This window comes from Anas platyrhynchos, chromosome 5 (genome assembly GCF_047663525.1).
Source record: "Anas platyrhynchos isolate ZD024472 breed Pekin duck chromosome 5, IASCAAS_PekinDuck_T2T, whole genome shotgun sequence".
Lineage (NCBI taxonomy): Eukaryota > Metazoa > Chordata > Aves > Anseriformes > Anatidae > Anas > Anas platyrhynchos.
Window position 1 is genome coordinate 59,263,972 of NC_092591.1, and position 14,741 is coordinate 59,278,712.

At 36.0% G+C, this 14,741-nt stretch overlaps 1 protein-coding gene across 4 annotated transcripts in view; it reads left to right on the forward strand.

The window, feature by feature from the left end:
- SPON1 (spondin 1) overlaps window positions 1–14,741 on the forward strand; it is a 427,336-nt gene that overhangs the window by 116,956 nt on the left and 295,639 nt on the right. The window contains exon 1 of one of the 4 annotated variants that reach the window (XM_072039265.1): window positions 571–705. The exons of the other annotated variants lie outside the window; for them this stretch is intronic. The gene's annotated coding sequence lies outside the window, so the exon portion shown is untranslated. Of the gene's footprint in view, window positions 1–570; window positions 706–14,741 lie in introns of those variants that run through there. 4 annotated transcript variants of the gene reach the window in all.

Below are 14,741 nucleotides of genomic sequence, written 5' to 3' on the forward strand. Positions count from 1 at the left end.
AATTAAAACATTGTCAGAAAGTAAAACATTATCTGCTCTGGACAGACAGTTCGCTGATGTCTTATAACAAAGAAAAATATTTGTCTGCAAAAGCAGTTTATCTCATTTTTGTTCCATGATTGCATGAAGCGTGTGTGTGTATATATATATATGTATAATATATATATAAATAGTCTCGATTTTTTTAATATTTCCAAAGTTTAGAAACAATATTCCTGGGGGAAAAAAAAAGTGTCAGTATAAATTAAGTAGGGTAAAGAAGAAAATACCAAGACTTTTCTTTGGCCAGCTGAGCACATTGTGTGTACTTTTCCCACGTAGCAGGTGCCACTCTGCATAAAATAAGGTGTAGAACCAGAGGCTCCAAGAAACAAATAAGGCAGCACACAGATCAGGAACAGAAATTTTGGGTGTTAGAAAGTTGGTGGAGCAGGAGAGCAGCTGGAGGGGCTTCCTCCACCTGTGATACCAGCTGGGGCTGCAACGACTTTTCTGCAACAACTTTGCTGGCATGAAGTATGTTCCCAAATGGTTTAATGAGCTTCAGGTGAGCTGGGTGAGGAGGCATGGTCTCACCCCAAGTGGCAAGCACTCAAGTACTCTGGGCTGAGAGCATACCAGCTTCTTTATTGCTGACTGTGTGAGATGTGCCTTTGCTACAATTTTGAAGAAATATGAGTGTATAGAAGCAAGTTAAAAATACAGGTTGGTGCTGAAGCTCTCTTTTAATAATTTAGTTAAAATTGTGTGCTGTCCTGATGTTGTAGATGATGATATTGTTAATGTTTGTAAAACATCGAAGTATTTGTCTGAACACGCGTTCAGATCTGTTGTCATTTCCTCCAACTGTTTTTCGTGTATTTCATAGTTTTTATTTTTAAACAGTGACTGTAAAAAGAAAAATATATATATACGTTTTCTGTTACCATTTGTGTTGGAGGGGAATGATAATGAAGTATGAAAATAATTTGGTCTTTTTCGTAGAGGTTATGTTGGGGTGGACTGGATAACTTTCTAGTCTCTATAAACCTGAGTCCATCCAACTGAACAGGATGATTCTGCTGTACAACTGTTGGGTACTTGATTGATTTTGTTAGAGAGTATATAGTCTGAGGGGGGTTTTGAGATACACTGAAAGTGGATGAGAAAATCTTACCGTGTTGATGTTTAAAATGTGTCTCCCCTATTTGCTTGGAACTAAGGAAAATGATTATACGGTACAAAAAAAGGTATCTTTGTCTTTGGGACTTCATTATTCTTTCCTTTCTGCTTGCAGGATTTATTTAATGGAAGGTTCAGGCTTTTGTATCGTTCTCTTAAAACAGGAATTGTATTTGCTCTTGCTTTTTTTTTCCCTTTTGTATGTATTTTCTTTTGTATGCATTCTGCCTTTCACTTCTTTGTGTCAGTAGCTTGCTGTCCTTCTTGGAACAATTAATTCTTTCAGAAGCACCTTTAGAAACTCCTACCTAGATTTGGAAATAATGATTACTTCACAGAAGATTGCTACTTTTTACTTCAGAAATCACCAATATCTTAGAACCGATATTAAAAAAAAATAATAATCTTACTTTTCATCTGCAATTTCTTTATGAATAAAAGTAGATAAGAAATGCAGTAAACATAGTTTCTGAAGCTTTTGTGACTTGATTTGGAGCACTTGCTTCTTCTCCAGTATTGTTCTTGCTTTCGTGCAGCTGATCAATGCAACAGAGAGATTTTTACATTCAAAACAATGAAGGCGTTAACTCAGTAAAGTTAGCTAATAATGACTGTTTTATTTTCTTGCCAAAGAAAAGTGGCAATATGCCGTCTTAGTGTCATGCTTTAAATCCACTGGAGCCTTGTTTCTTAATTTAGTGATCACATGCATCGTTGGCTCATCTAGGCTGATAATAAAGTACTTTGTCCGTGCAGAGCGCAGGACATGATGACTCTGCAGACAGATGGCGTGGCTTGTTCCTGGTAAAGTTTATTGTATATTCTAGTTGGTGCTGGGAAATAACAGGGTATCTGGACTTTGTTTTGGGGTCCAGGCAATGCACAGGTGCCATTGTTTTCTCTTGATCTCACTATAGGCAAGATTGCATCAATATTGCGTCTCTCCATAAAGCACAGGCCTTGATGCATTGTAAAATGAGGTTGTTTCTTTCACTAGGAGGTGCTATGTGCGTTTAATATCTATATTCTAAATATCAGTCTTGGGAAGGGGACCATTTTCCTTGTAGGGAAACCTGAGTGGAGGATGTCTTTCAGGCTGTTCAGATCACGTGACAGGGACTCATTCATACTGTCAAGTAGAGAAGATTTACATTGCTCTACCTTGAAGAAATTCAATTGAAAATGTAGAATCACAGGGGATTTTGTTATTGTTGCTTTCTTGAAAGAAAGAGGTAAGGCATGCTTTTGAAATGCAGTATATTAATCGATGTGTCAAAAACAGGCAATATACTTGTGAGGTGGATTTTGTTTTGTCTGCTTGCGGTGTGTTGTTCCTCCCCCTTTTCCTCTCCTTGGCCAGGAAACTGAAGTATTTGGGTGCTGGTTTGTATATTTGTGTATTTCTAAGTTTATTAAGAGGTTTCCACTGGATTTCTTGCATCTAAACCTATAAGAAGCAGGGTACCTGAAGGATTGACTTCCTTAGATTATTTTCTTCCCTCTTAAGTTTTTTATAGAAACACAAACGAAACTTTAAATTCTTAGGGTTTCCACATGGGGGTTTGGAGGCTTATCACTCGCTCACGGGCAAGGCAACAACAACAGACATGGTACCACAGGATTGTTCCTATAGAGGTTGGGTTTTCCCACTGCCACCTTGTTGGCAGTGTGAACCCACTGTGAGTTAGCAGATAACCAGCCCTTTGAAGAGTCTTGCTGAGTTACTCTGGGGAGAAAATAAGGCACAATGATGAGTGAAAGCTTGTATCAAGCTCTTCTGTGTTAGAGCCCTGAGCAGATAAACTGTTGTTTAATGGATTGGTCCTTCAGCTAAGAACTGTGGATTATCAGTCTTATACCTGAATTGCTGCCTATCTAATAATCTTATCTGTTTCTAAGCAAGTCACTATTCTGCTCTATAATCCAATATCAAACAAAATGATGCGGCGCTTGATGCTACGTGAGTATTATAGAACAGTTACACCTTACTGTTCTTGTCTATAAATACTTACGGCCTGAAAGAGTGCTAAATAAGAACAGTTTTTTTTTTTCTTTCCACTTTGAAGTCATACCCTAATATGAATTAAATTCCCTATGTAAACTCTCAAAATAAAATGAATGGTTTATGAGAACAACAAGGAAACAACTTGACCATTATTCAGGGTGTGGACTACTACATCAGTTGTCTGAACCAAATGCTGCCTTTCTGATTCTCTTTGAGAACAGAGTTCCTACCATTGTATGGTAAATTAAAATTACCACTACAAACTACCTGCCATTTCCTTCCATGCAGGTGACCTTCTCTGTTTGTGTTTTTTATTTTTTTATAAGTATTCCGCTTGCGTTTCCGAAGGAAAATCAAGCTATTTAGTAGTTACTAAGTACAGATCAGCTGCTGTCACTCAAGGTTAATGCTCATGCTGATGTCCTCTGTGGATAAGGCTGTTTTTGCTGCATTAGCAAGCTGAATCTGTATATTATCAACAGCTGAATAAATGAGGCATAGAAGTAAATGCTGAATATGTGCAAATCAAACTAATGCATAAAATCACAAGTGAAACACGGTATCTTAAAATTTGCCATTTTCTCTTTGTAATAAACATAGTTTAACTCTATCTCTTGCTTATGCCAATTTTTGATAAGGCTGCATTATCACTTCTAAAATTGCTATGTACTGCTTCTTTAATCTTCATGTTAAAAATGGGTTGTGAAATTCAGTAAAAGAAAGCAGAAAAGTCAGTTAGGCCGTGAGTGGCACTGATGGATATAGATGAAGAAAAGGCAACTAGCCATCACTGTAAAATGAGATGATTTTTTGCCTTCCCGGCACAACAGTTCCAGCAATCTTTCTATAGAATTATAGGAGATCCTTCACATTCTGCTTATTTATCTCTGCAGTTGGAGGTCTTAAACAAAACAGAATATGTAACATTGATAATGTTGAGAAATAACTTTTTCTAAAAGCCTCAATGGGATGGCTTTTTGCATTGTTACACTTAGCAAATTAAATACAAACTTTATTTACATGAGCAAAGATTTAATTTTTATAGACTTAGGCACAGCTATCTTTGTATACCTTAGTATTTTCATACCTTTTGTCTTTCCTAGCAAAAATATCTTCCCGCAGCTCATGGAAACAAAAGCATTTGGGGAATTAGGATTATCCCATTTATCAAATTGTAAATTAATAACATGATGTCATTTTGATTAAGGTATTCCATTGCTCTCTGACAAGACAAGCAGTTGAAACTCTATACAATTTACAAATAAATGGGTTGTTTTATCTGATTCACTAGCATGAGTAAAGCTTATGTGACTGTATTTCATATTTTTTTCTTAAGGGATAGAAGATGGCCTACGCTCCGGCTCTTATTAGAAACAAAGCTTAATGGACTGCACTAAATGCATTACACTGAATCATTTTTTTCAGTCTTATGTGGAGACTTGAGAAGAAAACTCTGCCTGGCTAGAGATTATTCCTGGTAGCAGAATCAGACAGCAACAGGAGGTGTGTGCAGTGATGACAGGGAGATGGCAAGGGAGGGAGAATTAGGGTACTCTTTTAATTTTGGTGTGTAAACCTGGATGTGTGAACCTGGTGTGGCTGTTGTAGAACAGTAAAACATAGAGTGAAAACACAGTAGTATTGGAAGAGACAGCTTATTTTCCTGTGGGGCCTAGAAGGTACCATTTGCCATAAAATGTGACATTGATAATTTAAAAAAATAAATCTCAGGGCATCCATTCCTCAAGTCTGGAAACCAGCCTTATTTTCAATGTGAGACTTGAGAAATCTGGATTTCATTGGAGCATGAGTGAATGCAATGCTGACAGCTATCTCTTGTATTGGAGAGTTTCCAGTTCAGATGTTTCCACTCATCTAATTCAGTAGTGTGTTTTGGAAAGAGCAAAGATTAGTCTGATCCTACAGTAGAGAGGAAGAATTCTTTCTGTCTTTGCCAGCCAGCTCAGCACTTAAAGTGCTGCTGTCAGGTATCGTCTAAGTGAAACTTAATGATTTGGCAGATGAATTTTGAGTGGCATCCGTGTACAGAGTTATGTAGACTGTGTAACCACAATTAAGTTGTTTGACTTGCATTGAATTTTCTGGATAAGGGTTACTCAGCTCTGACTTCTAGCCTCTCTAATTACACTTCAAAATAAAAATAATTATTTAAAATAGCTTTTTGAATGAAAAGCTATCTTTTGATTTATTTTCCCTAAGCTACGTGTCAGATTCTGTTTACAGCTGATACTATGCAGTGTGCTTAGTTTTGTGTACAGTGTATTTATTTCAGAAGCTCTGTATACTCATTAACTCATTTTTTACATTATTCTAATGTTATCCTCAAGGAAAAAAGAATTCCTGGTGAGTTGTGCCAAATTATGTCATTGATACTTTTGTTTACTTATAACAATAAAGAAAAAAAAGGTCAGACAGCCATTTCTTTTAGTGCTTAAATTAACACTCATTTTCTGTAAATGGTGAATATTCCGCGAGTGTTTTCAAACTATACAGAAAATGTGTGAAATTATACATACATACGCACATGGTTAAGTGTTCAACACCGGCTTACATTCTGCTAAATTTCTGAAGACCATTTTGTATGTGTGAGGCTTTCCTTTCAGGGAAGAAGAGTTGCTAAGTACAAGGAAACTTGTTTCTGTGTTTAACTTGAATTTGAAATTTTTGCATCTTGAACAGCCTCATATAACAAGACATTTGAGCATTAAGGAATGCTTCAGGGCTATGAAATCGGTAAGTTTGTTTCTCCACTGTCTGTAAGAGGCTCATTTTAAGTACTGTGACCCTTTATTTGCCTTATGGCACCATGTTAAGTGTAGCTGCTGCTTAACATTCCTTATATGCCCAATAAGCTCAGCAGTGAAGTGCAAGAGAGTTCATACTGTATCTTCTGTTAGGCAAAAACTCACGAGTTACCTCTTTTCTTCAATACACTAAACCTCAAGTAGAAGTATTAAATTTTTATTTGAAGGCAAATAATTTTAAATAAATGAATTCTAAAAAGCCCAAGGTATAGCTGAATTACTGCTCCAAAACTCATTTATTTCCAAAACTAATGAAGAAGTCATGCCATTGTGAAATAGCAGCACATAATGAGCAACTATCTTTTGCAAGTTTAGCTTGTTGATGTATTTCTTAATTTCTGAGTGTGAATTGTATTATCAGAGCAAAAAAAAAAATATATATATATATATATGTAGTTTTTGTAAACAGGTGTATTGTTTAAAATACGAAACTCTAGAAATAGTAATGCATAACAAGCACACCTGGCCCTTGACTTGTGTATGAGGTCTTTGCTCATGAAAAATAATTACAAAGGTTTAAGTAATTCTGAGATATGAAGTGCTTCGGGTAGTTAATTGCCAAGGTTAAAGTATAATCTCTTTTGGGAAGATGCTGTGTGTAGGGTTTTATTTATTTGAGAGAACTTCAGTCTCTTGTATTTCTTCCTCCTATCTTTTGAAAACACTGTGGACAATAGAGACAAAGAATCTATTTTTTTATTAATTTTTGGCTGAGATGAATCAGAAGGTGAAACCAGAGTAGTAGAGTTTTATTTGGCTGACCACTTGACCCTCCATCTGGGAGGGAGAAGGTGAATTCCTATGGTGTTCGGACAGATTTCCTAACAAGAAAACGTGTGTATTACGGAGTTTAAAGTATGAGAACTGGAAGGAATCAAATGATAGAGCAAAGGAGATAAAATATTCCGGGTATATGCGTATGTCCATCTATGTTAAAGGACAAATGTGTGTGAAACCCAAGTTAATTGCCTTTGTGGTTTTTAAAAATAAAAAGGCCAGGACTTTTTTAGATTTGTCATTGGCTTTTACTTCCCGGAAGATAATTTTCAAGATTCCTAAAACAGAAGAGCAAAAGTTTGAGCATTCAAATAATTTTAGCACCTCAAATGATGACCTCACATCTAAACTGTGTCCTTATGTTACATCTGTTGCAGCATTATGTAGTGGATAAATTTTAAAACTTTCTATCCACTGTTCAGAAAGTTGCAATCCAGTTGCAGCAGAGGAAGTTTCCATCCTCTGTCAGGCTTTGGTTCTTCCCTTACTTGCAATATACCCCACTCAAAGCTGTTTTCAGATGATTTATGTTCTACGTGCCTATTCCTAAATGACATGAAATGCCTTGTTGTCCAGGGAATGCGAAGTAGTTAGCATATCTTTGCTGCTTGGTAGCAGAGGGATAATTGAGAATGGCATTGGCACTGAGAAATTAATGGAGATTTTTTTTAATCATTATCGAAAAAATCACGCGGACTGGCTTATTGTCAGCGAGATGTCAAATTATTTTTAAATTGAGCATTTCTTTATGGATGTTTCTTATTAACAATGCATGTGAGTTATGCAACTTACCAGAAATAATTTCTTTTTCCAGACAGAATCCATAAACAATGGTTAATAAGGGTTTTGTACACCTATTTCTGCCAAGAGATTATTTGTCCACTGTTGGATGGCCGATCTAGCTTTGCGTAATTACCTTATATTACGCAGTAAGTAAACTCCTTCAGCATGGGAAAGCTGAGGTGCTGTTGATAGCTGTTTATACTTGCCTTGCCTAAAAGGCATTTATTTTTAATTTTCTTCTAGCATCTTATTAAAACAAGGTGGTTGTCATCACAGCCTTTGCAGATGCCACCTGTCTGTGACAAAGGTGGAGTGCATATTTTAAAGAGGAGAATTTTTCCTGCAAAGCAGCTAGTTAGTAGTTTCCTCCTTTTCATAAACAGTTGTTCTGGATTAAGAACTTATGTTGTACTCAGTGCTGTGATACGAAACGCCTGCAGTCCTTGAAACTGTCTCTTCTAAGCGAAAGCTATTTAAAACAAAACAAAATAAAAACAGTCTGTTGCTGACCTGAAGTGGGTGTTAGTTCTCAAGTGCAGATGAGGGGAGGAAAAAAACACCCCAAAACCCACATCAGCGCTTGTTTTGAGTATATATGTGGTCTATATGCCACTACTATTTTATTGAGCTGGACCCTTGTTTCAAGGGTCCCTGCAGTCAGATACTCGGTGGCACCTTGTCAACTTGGCAGCAGCTGAGGTGTTCAGGTGTTGATAAAGTAAAGTTCTACATTGGGTGTGTTGTTCTGGTTGTCTTTTAAGCCAGCAGGGTAATGACTTTGTAGAACAGAAGCCTGTCTCTAAATGTCAGCAGCCTTCAATATGGGTCGAGTTCACAGTTTGACATCTGAGTTTTGGACTTCCCTGAACTCTGCTGATTTTGGCATTGCCTCCAGATATATTGTCAGTTGTGCAGTGTGTCCATATGAGCCTCAAAGTTTACCATTTGAAAATATGCACGCTTCTGTAATTTCACACCAACTATGGTTTTGCTTGGTGAATCATTTTATAAGCTAGTATATTTTGGTCACTCTATTTACAACCTATCACTGTATTTCAAAGACATGGACTAACTTCAATTCCCAGACATATGATTGTCATCTGCTACATCTCCTTGTTACTAAAGCATTACTTTTTCAGTTAAAGGATATTCAAGCATGTGTTGTGTAGACATGAACATAATTATTTCATCATTAAATAACATATGCTTCCTGGAACATATAGTATTGCCTCATGTTTCTAATTGTTAGACATATGCCATAGACTTTTTTTTGTGCCAGCTTATGTCAGATATTTTAATACATATTTGTTTTAATATCTCCACATGCTCAACATTTAATTTCCTGAAGTTAACACTAACTTAATTGATCAGCCAGTAGTTGCTGGCTGCTTTTCTTTTTGGATGAACAGTGCAATTGTGCTGTCCTGACATATTCAATAGAAAATATTGACTTACTGAATAGGTGGCAGTGACATGAACTGACACATGCTAGTTGCCCAGAAAGTTATGACAGAAAGTAGATTTCTTTATACATAGTGTGGTTCTTCACATATCTAAACAACACCTAGTATCATCTTCTAATAACATTCTTTTGTAGCTAGTGATGTACTTAGATTATGTTATCTGAAGTAACTTAAAAGCATCCTTTGAAATAAAAAAAAATAATAAAAAAAAAATTTCTCTAAACTTGGAGAGTTACCTGGGCTACTGTGATGAGAATTTGTTGTCTTAAAACAGATTGATTAATATCTGTGTTATGTAAGGGTCAGACTACATGATCACAATGACACTTTCCAAGCCTCACAAACGAGGATTACAGTATCAATGTTTCTGTTCATTCCTATATTTCTTTCTGTCTGATGATATGATAATAAGATTGAAGAAATGCTCAAAATTAACAAACAAAGGGGAAATTTTCCCATTGGCGACTATGAAAATCTGGTATGCGGTAGGAAGGGTGAGTTGAGAAGCAAGCACTGGAACTTCTTAAAAAAAAAAAAAAAGGACTTGAAAGACTGAAGTCATTTTGAGGTACTAGTTCTGTCATGTGTCTGAGTAGTTGGTGCACAAGAGTATTTAGGCTAGAAGCATATGAACACATAACAAAAAAAAAAAAACACAAGGCTAAGAGCCAGGAAGATTGTTGCCATGGTTCTGTCAGTCAGAGCAGACCAAATCTAACCTGACCTGTGTAGATGGAGTAATAAAAGAGAATTCATGAGACGGTGTTTCTCCCAAAGTCGTGTTTAAAATGAGTTTTATTAAACACGTAGCATGAACCTTACTCCTGATCTGAATTCTAATAAAGAAGAACGTTGTTAATGCTATTTATCTTCAGATATTTGCAAATAATATATTTTTTTAGTTGGCAGGCTGGTCTGCTTGTTGGCACTACAGAGTGTCATGGTGGTTTTGTGCACTGAGAGCAGGTCATGTTGAGGAACAGAGTTCTTCCACAAAGAAAATACACAGGGAAAGAAACTAATAGCTTTACCAGTGCCTGAAATTGCATGCACTGTGCTGAGCAAACATTGTAAATTATAAACTTTATTTATCTTTAGAAAAAGGGGACTTTCATTCCAAAAAGGAAATGTTTATAATAGTAGAGAACACCATGAATTCATCAATGCCAATGTTATGTGCACAGATAGTGTACTGAAAAAACCCTCTTCCTATTACATCCAAGCAAACAGGCGTTTGGTTTAGAACAAGGCATTAATATTTGTTGGTGGCACTTTCCAAGGATTGTTATTAAATGCCATCCTGTTCAAAAATGTGTATGTGTTAAGAAATTAAAAAATAAATCTGTAGAATATATTGTTTTGACTCTCATAAGGTAATCTACATCTTCTAATACTTCAGAAAATACATGTATAATGAACAATCTCAATGTGTGTGTATATATATATTTAAAGTTGGATATTCAGAAAGTTATGTTAGGTAGGTATGAACTGGAGTGTGAGTTAAAAAAAAAAAAAAAAAAAAAGATGGTCGTGGGAAAATCTGTTCAGCAATGTTAGTGTTATGAGACCTGAAGCCGAGGGAGATGCGATAAAATCATGTTTAAGGTTAATAAGGTCTAGTACAAGACTATATATTTGGCTATTTTAGAGGCTTTTGCAGCAGACATGCAATGAGTTGAATTCCCTAAGGTGGTTAATTTGTTTATGGGAATTATGACTTTTCTTCATTGGAAATGTTCCTTGAAACATTGTAAATGAGAACTGTATATATCACATCTACATTTTAATCTCTGTTATTCCTAATTTCCTAAAATTTTCTCTGAGACCAAATGAAACTTGGCTCTTGGGATGTGTGATAGTCTAATTATCAAGCAGTATAAAGTTTTCATCGAAGTCTACTGACTACGGAAAGGTCAAAATGGTGGTGAAATTGATGGGAAGTGAATCAGATAATTGCATCTTTATTCAGATGCAACAGCACTTTACCAACTATACCAAACCCATAAATCTTTGCTGGCATGTTCGAGAAGCATCAAACACTGATTTTTATTTTTTTTTCTTATCATAAAGATTATGGACATCGTTTTGTAGTAATTCAACCATCCACTCTGATCACAATGCATTTATTTTACACTGAACAGTACTGTGGAATACAAAGCGCAAAGTAGTTTAGCAAAGCTTAAAGAAAAATTAGCTGATTTTTATAACAACCAAAACAAAGCTAAATATAGGTATATACATTACTGCTTTAGGGAGCATCCTTCCATTTAGAAGTTGAATTAGCATTTGGGAAACCCACGCATGGTCAGTTTATGGCAGTGTCTGACTTGCATCATTTGCAACCTAGTGGTTGTTCACTGGGAGAATGCAGCCAAGCACAGGGAAATCAGAAGCTGGAAATAATGAGTGTTGTGATGAATCATTCCGAGAAGGTGAGCTCTCTGTAGTCCTGGAGAAAACTGATTGACTTTAAAGCTGTGCTCACCACAGGGATACTTTAATTGGCTTTACTTGACAGAGATAAAAACATATTATTTTTTTTATTTTAAAACTATTTCAGAACTAGCTTCATGTTGCCTCTTCATATATGTTTTAAAAAGTTATTTGCGTTTGAGTTTTTACATAATAAAAGTAAGTTGAGCTCTAAGGAAATAATCACCAGAGTTCAGTCTGAAAGAGGAAAAGCTGCATTTTAAAGGTCTTATGTGAAACGTGGACAGGGGTAAGTCAGTTTCTGTGCTCTCCTGATGGATCATTTTTCATTTGCCAACCCATTTTGAGTTTTTGAAAAAAGTTTATATAGCTATTCTAATCTGGGGCATGGGAAGTTGGAAATAAAGCCATAACTAGCTACACGTATATTACTGTCCTGAAACTGTTATCATACAGTATATGCCCCACTGAAGAGATGTTTTTATAGCCACATAAAGTATAGTGTAGTGGTGCCAGATTATAGCTCTGTAGTCTACGTTCTTTAAATTACTATTTGTCCTTCAAATATTCTGTTAAATTTTCTTATGTAGGCAGCAGATAAATCTGTATGTACAATGAGACTTTCAAAAATTGCTCGTAGAGAATCAGGTTTTCAGTTAAGGTAATCACTAATCTTGCAGCAGAGCTAATTCAGTCATTGAAGAATGAATTTTGAAAGTAGTTTTTGAAGTAATTGTTTGGTTTTGATAAGCTGTACAGAAGTGTAAGTACAATGGATATATGGCTGGTATTATTGATAGATGGATTATTATAGAAGTACAGTACAATACCCTGTTGGTATTGTAACTCTACCACTCTCGATAGCTGCAACTATTTTTAAAGTAATTTAAGCAGTGGCACCTTCTGAATGAGTCAAGAATGGGCAAATAATACTTATTTTGATTCTTCTGAGTATTTGGCTATTAAGCAATATATTCAGGAGCTTTCTGGCCAGAAAATGCTTTTTATTTTTTCTCTTCAAGATCAGGTTGATAAAGGTTTAATCTGCTTCTTATAGAGTCTTTTTGGTAACAGAGTCGTTTCTTTTAAAAAGCGAAACTCAATGCACTTAGATCAAAGATGAATTGTTGAAGCTGTTTAGAAAGCTTGCATCTTCCTCCTGGCATCCTGAATGTCATCCGTTTTGGAAAAAGGCTCTGCTTGTATTTCAGAAGCATACATCTGGCGTTCTTCTGTATGACTAGATGCTGTATAAGAAGGCAGAAGTGAGAGTATGTTATCTTACATCAATTTACTCTTTCTCTGTCTGTCTGTCTGTCTGTCTCTCTCTCACACACACACACACACACGCTAAGGGCTGGTGTTCAGCATTCATTCTTTGTGTGTGTGGGGGTGGTTGTAAAAAGAAGTGAGGACCAATGCAGTCTTGGGGAAAGAAAAAGAGAAGGGGGAAAAAAAAAGAGGAGTTCAGGCAGGCTTGCAGCTAAAATATTTGCCCGAAAAACAAAAGACAAATTCTTAAAGGATGGATTTTAAGGCATATTTAATGCTAACCAAAACAAATGCTTATTTAGTATGTTCATGAGCTATTACCAAGATGGTCAATACTTTTTTGATAATTGTTGGAATGTTAATATTCTGGAAGTTAATTGATATCTCCATAGAAGACAAAGCAAATAACATAGATGTTTTGCTCTGAAGACATTCACGATCTAATAGATTAAATGAATGACAGGAAGAAAAGTACTGCAGTAGTGCAAGGGATACTTGTCTGTGGCAGTCCTGATTTATTTTTATTTATGCACTTATAAATGTTATGCTTGATTTAAAAAAGAGGTTAAAAATCAGACTGGCGACCTTGAAAATCAGGAAGCAGGAGTGTAAACATATCACTCTCACTGCTCTACATGTGCATGACTGCAGCCCTGATGCTATTGCATTGCTCTGGAGTGGGAAAAATACCTTACTATTCCCACTAACGTTGCAGTGCCAATAGGACCTATATGGGAAGGTCAGAGGAAATTCTGGGCCAAGTGCTAATGCATTACAGTGCAAGGGGTCAGTAGAAATTTGGACCGTTTTCCATTTTTTGACTGAAAAGCTCTGCATCGTGCATTGGTGCCCAAGCCTTTGGCAGTGTCGATGCTGTCATGTGTGCCATTTAGCAAATTAATTGCTTCTCTTTGAATTTAGCATGCTCTGTAAAGGTACTTTGTATTTAATGCAAGGAAGTCGGTGTTCTGTAAATTGAAATCCTACATCATTGCACGGTAGTTTTTCTGCACAGAAGATATCTGAATTGTTGTGGGTTCTGTGTGTTTTAATACATTTTTCAGCCATAGGATTAAAAATAGCACTTAACTAACGTTATAACCTGAAATATTTGGTCATGTATGACACACAGTGGAAAAAATCTATTATACCCATTTATTTTCTGAGCAATGCACTAATCTTAATATCCTGTGGACATATGTACATGGCACCTGAATAAACAGACATCTTCTATTTTTACCATTTCGTCTGATTGCTTTTCCTCGATGGGGGGTGTTAATGGTAGTGTCTGGATTTATACATAATTCCTAATACCACTGTGTACACTTAGAGAGTCATCTCTTAGTGTCAAGCCAAAGGAGTCCTGGTTCTTTTTAATGCCTGTAAAAATCATTATGAAGTAAGAGCATTGCTTCAAGCAGTATCTTACTCAAGGCCCTCAAAGCTGTAATCGCTAATACATCTTTCCACTGTGCTAGCACAAGAAACAGCACCATTGTGCTTTTCCCTTTTCCTAGACTTACCAAATCTTTTTCTCTTGGATGAAAATGAAATAGACATGTTGGTAACAAGTCATGAATGCAGTGTTCTTATTACTTTGAACAGAGTCAGTCAAGGAGATTTTGATTTGACAAAGAGCTTGAAAATAACAATGTCTTTGAAGAAAATATTTAAATGCACAGTTGTTTGATTGTCATTAGGACATCAGTCGTGCTGCATGTTGAGGTAATGTGCTTTCCTGAAAGAGAGGAGTTAGTGCTTCCAGTATTTTGGTCTTCTGCAAAAAAAAGAAAATGCAGAAAAATTAATTTTCTATGCACGTATAATTATCTTTGTGACTTACTGAATTGGTATGACTATATGAATGGAGTGATCTTATTATTTTTAACTGCAATAGACAAACTGGTAAAAATATTCATTGGTTTAAGAAGTAGCTTGGCAGGTATCCGTCTAAGCTATTTACACACACACACGTGCGATTTTAGCATAAGAAAACAATCTGTAATAATTTTGAACAAATAC